Here is a 4,801-nt window from a genome sequence, read left to right as displayed (position 1 = left end):
AAAAAATACAATAAATAAACGCTTGGGAGCCAGGTGTGGTGGCTCACGCTTATAATCCCAGCACTTTGGGAGGCCGAGGCGGTGGATCACGAGGTCAGGAGCTCGAGACCAGCCTGACCAACACAGTGAAACCCAGTCTCTACTAAAAATACAAAAATTAGCTGGGCGTGGTGGCGGGCGCCGTAGTCCCAGCTACTCCGGAGGTTGAGGCAGGAGAATCACTTGAACCTGGGAGGCAGAGGTTGCAGGGAGCTGAGATCGTGCCACTGCACTCCAGCCTGGGCGACAGAGCTAGACTCCGTCTCAAAAAAATAAAAAATAAAAACAATGAATAAATGCTTGGGCGTTTTTTCCTTAGCAAAAGAAAAAAAAGGTGTGTGAGCGGTTGTTCTCGACTGTTCTATACCTGCCTCAGGAATTGATCAGGAAGAGCCATGGAGTCCAGAGTAGCCCAGATAGGAAGGCAGGCTAACTCTCCTGTGCTCTGAGAGGTTCAAATCAAAGAGACTATGTGGTAGGTCTGACCTGCGCAGGGCCAAGGAACCCTTCTGGAGCAAAATGTTCACCCACCGACAAGGGTCCTGCTTGCACTCTGCTCACCCTTCCTTCAGTTGGACCGGCCCCAAACACTATTCCTTGCTAAACCAAATGAGCAAATGGGTTCTCTGCTGTATCCCGACTGCAGCCCACAGGCAGTTAGGTCCTTGTCTCCCCAACAAGACTCCACTAGCCCTTCCATTCCCTTCTTCTTTAGGCAAGTTCTGCCCACTGTGTCTGTAGGAAGGGTTAACAAAGAGGAGACGCTAGGAAAGAATACCACTAAATTTGGCCGGACTGCAGGGCCCCGGAAGGACGTAAAGTAAGGGAGTGGGAGGAGTTAGGGCACAGGCCCACGCTAGGCTGGACACGACCTTGCGCAGTCACCGTCGGGTCCCGTCCCCAGCCCCGTCTGCCTCCTCCATTCCCCGCCCCGCGGACAGTTTGGCATAGTAGGGAGTTTTCTGTAACGCAAGGGTTAAATCAGGTTTTCCGGGCTATTTATCCACCTTACCTTACTTCGTAACCAATAAATCCTCTTACAAACCCGAGGCGGCAAACTAAAGGCCAGCGGATGGCCCGGTTTGCTGCGGCGGGGAAACAGTCACTTCCTGGTGCGCAAGGCGCCTCTACTCCCGCCGCAAGCGCAGCCAACCCTTGGCAAGCGCGGCGGGACGCGGGGCTCCTCCCAGCGTCGGCGAGGCAGCAGGCCCCGGCACCTCGACTCCTCTCGGGGAGTGCCCCTCCCTACTTTGCTGGGGGAACCTTCTATGGAGACCTTCCTTAAAAGCACTCATAGCCCTAATACCCGCCGCCTTCCTTTAAGTTCTCTTCTCCTCCCCTCCCCGCGGCCCCGCCCACCACCTGCTCTTTTCTCACTGTCCCATTGGTGGATCTACATAAGAGACTCACGAAGAAACTCAGACTACAGTGTTAACTGCGTTACCCATCCCTGGGGTGCTTGCAGTTTAAGTCTTCCAACTCAAGGAATAGTTTTCTGATGGTAGAATTGCAGACATCAGATCCATAATAGGTTGGAAGATTGGGAAATGAGGAGCAGGGTGGTTTCCTGAAATGGCATGCTTTGGTAAAAGTCAGACCTATTCTGAGCCGTGGGGTTTTTCAGGCATTCATTCTCTATTTTACACTGCATCAGAAAAATACTTTATAGTTTCTTCACTGGATCCCACTCAAGACTATTAAATCCTAAACCTTCAGAAATAATTTTTTTCTTCAACTACAGAACTCAAAAAGAAGACAGATGTCTGTCTCTTTTTGGTTGATTCCCTACCTCCTGGACTACATTCAGTAGCCCAGCCACATGAGTAAGAAAACTTGATGTATACACACATCTGTGTGCTGTAAAATATTGTTGCTTTAATAGAGTAAAATTTACAGCAAAGTGAACCTACCAGGCTGGGCACTGTGGCTCACACCTGTAATCACAGCACTTTGGGAGGCCGAGGAGGAAGGATCAGCTGAGGTCAGGAGTTCGAGACCAGCCTGACTAATATGGTGAAACCCCGTCTCTACTAAAAATACAAAAATTAGCTGGGTATGGTGGCACACACCTGTAATCCCAGCTACTTGGGAGGCTGAGACAGGAGAGTCATTTGAACCCAGGAGGTGGAGGTTGCAGTGAGCGGAGATCACACCACTGCACTCCAGCCTGGGCAAAAAGAGTGAAACTCTGTTTCAAAAAACAAAAGTGAACGTACATTTAATGATACTTAACTTTTATGCTTAATAATAATTGTGCTTAAGTGGAAAACACTTTGTAGTCAACATTTAATTTATTAATATTTATTCAAAGCATAACATGCCTATTATGTGTAAGGCAATGCGTTAGCCTTAGTGAGTACAGTAGTAAACAAGGCCCAATACTTCAAATAGTAGCAAACATTGAGTCAGTCAGAATAGAATTCAAAGCCCAGATCTGCCACTTACTTTTTATTTTTCAGTTTTTTTTGAGACGGAGCTTTGCTCTTGTTGCCAAGGCTAGAGTGCAATGGTGCGATCTCGGCTCACCGCAACCTCCATCTCCCGGGTTCAAGCGATTCTCCTGCCTCAGCCTCCCTACTAGCTGTACTACAGGCACGCACCACCACGCCCAGCTAATTTTTGTATTTTTAGTAGAGCCGGGGTTTCACCATGTTGGCCAGGATGGTCTCGATCTCTTGACCTCGTGATCTGCCCGCCTCGGCCTCCCAAAGTGCTGGGATTACAGGCATGAGCCACCGCCCAGCCTCTTTCTGTAATTTCAAGATGATATATAACCTTCTGTTAATTATTGGGAGTTTGGGTCTCCATGATGAAGGCTCCCATGTGTACATGTTAAATGAATTTGTATGCCTTTTCTCCTATGAATCAAGCTCGTATCAGTGATATTTTAGTGAACCTTCAGGGGGCCAATGGCTGTGGCCTCCACAACACACACACACACACACACGCATATATATTTCTTGTTTTTTAAAGAGAGATTTCACTTCCATCCTAAACCCTTGAGGATGTAAATGTTTGACTCAAATTGCCACTATCCTAACTGCTGTCACGGCTCATAAACAAAATCTGAGCTCATACCACTGCTTCAGCTTTCTAGGCCCATGCAGGGCTATAAAGTGAGACCAGGCCAGAGAATTTACCTTTGGCTCTATTTTCCCTTTCTCATCTATTATCCCCTCTTATATGGATAGACAGCTCTACACCTTTTATCACCTCCTCTTCCCCTTTCTTTGCCTTCCCAAGCCCTTCTGCTCCTTTATCGCTTCTCATTTTGGCCTTCTGTGTTGTGCCTAGCACAGAGTCAGGTGTCCAATACGAGTTCAATAAATATTAATATTTGATTAATTAAACTGAATTCCATCTTGTCTGCTGAAAGAGAGAAGTCATTTCCTCCCTCACCCCCACCTATTTTGAGCATCCAGGCAAATTCATTTAAAGCAGGCCTGTCATTCAAGGAGGCAAAACCCTGATGGGTAGAGAGAGAAAAGAGATTAAAGAAGCTAAAATGTAATTATTTAGCCATTAACCCCTTTATATTTATTTAATCTGGCAAAGCATGTTCTTCTATAAAAGTGAAATCATTACATTTCTAAGAGGGGAAATAAATACCCCATATTATAGGAAAGGTTAGACCCTTCAACCAGAAAGTCAGTAAGTGGATATGTCGTAGATGATAAGGAATATTGTTAACTCAAATAAGAGCTGGAACCAAGATAACCTTTAACTTAATTTTGTTATTAGCCAACCAAATCACAGCAAAGTGAAATCCCTAGGAATTTGTCAAACATTCTCATTTTGGTGCAAGGAAAAGATAGCTGAGAGGTTACAACATTCGCTCTCAGAAATAGCATGTATTAAAATTGACCAAGCAGGAGCATCACCCTCTTGGACAAGCACCACCATTCTAAAGTTCCCCTTGATCAAAAACTGCCTGAGGCTGGGCGAGGTGGCTCACGCCTGTAATCCCAGCACTTTGGGAGGCCGAGGCGGGCGGATCACCTGAGGTCAGGAGTTCAAGACTAAACTGGCTAACATGGGAAAACCCCATCTCTACTAAAAATACAAAAATTAACTGGGTATAGTGGCAGGTGCCTGTAATCCCAGCTGCTCGGGAGGCTGAGGCAGGAGAATCACTTGAATCCAGCAAGCAGAGGTTGCAGTGAGCCAAGATCACGCCACTGTACTCCAGCCTGGGTGACAGAGCAAAACTCCAAAAAAAAAAAAAATAGAGTTTAATTGATGAGAGCTCGGCCACGACATGTGGGAGATGGAGTTATTACTCACATCAATCTCCCCGAAAATTTGGAGGCTAGAATTTTTCAAAGATAGTTTGCTAGGCAGTTATAGTTATATGTATAAACAGCTCTACACCTTTCATCACCTCCTCTTCCCCTTTGGTTGGGGATGCAATCATAGGGGTATGGAAAATGGTCCTCTTGGACTGAGTCTGCTCCTGGGTCGGAACCACAGTAGGTGTGGGGTGGGACAATTCAGTAAGTGTGGAGTGGGGCTGAGAATCCATATGTGTTACAATCATCCAAGCGGATTATGTTGCAGATGTGCCCCTGACCATATTTTGAGAAACGTTTGCAGTATGCAGTATAGCTTGCCTTAGCACAGAACCTTATGACCTCCCATCTGAATGTATGCAGCAGTCTCCCTCAGCTTCCAGGTCACTGAAACTACCTTTGCAAAATGATGACATTAAGAGAAATCTGACATTGTTGACTCCGTCTTGCCTTTAACTTCCAAGCTGTCCTTG

General features: G+C 46.4%; 1 protein-coding gene across 2 annotated transcripts in view; it reads right to left on the bottom strand.

Moving 5' to 3' along the window:
• The window catches only part of TRMT2B (tRNA methyltransferase 2 homolog B (S. cerevisiae)), a 52,162-nt gene extending 50,782 nt beyond the window's left edge, over positions 1-1,380 (bottom strand). Inside the window, exons 1-3 of one of the 2 annotated variants that reach the window (XM_011954555.1) lie at positions 1,085-1,380; positions 912-1,001; positions 526-639 (exon numbers count right to left, since the gene is read on the bottom strand). The gene's annotated coding sequence lies outside the window, so the exon portion shown is untranslated. Of the gene's footprint in view, positions 1-525; positions 1,002-1,084 lie in introns of both variants that reach the window. The other variant, XM_011954554.1, reaches the window with a different exon arrangement.
• Between the last annotated feature and the right edge of the window lie 3,421 nt (positions 1,381-4,801).

The sequence above is a fragment of the Colobus angolensis genome, unplaced genomic scaffold (assembly GCF_000951035.1).
Source record: "Colobus angolensis palliatus isolate OR3802 unplaced genomic scaffold, Cang.pa_1.0 Scaffold385, whole genome shotgun sequence".
Classification (NCBI taxonomy): Eukaryota; Metazoa; Chordata; class Mammalia; order Primates; family Cercopithecidae; genus Colobus; species Colobus angolensis.
This window is presented reverse-complemented; position numbering and strand designations above follow the sequence as displayed.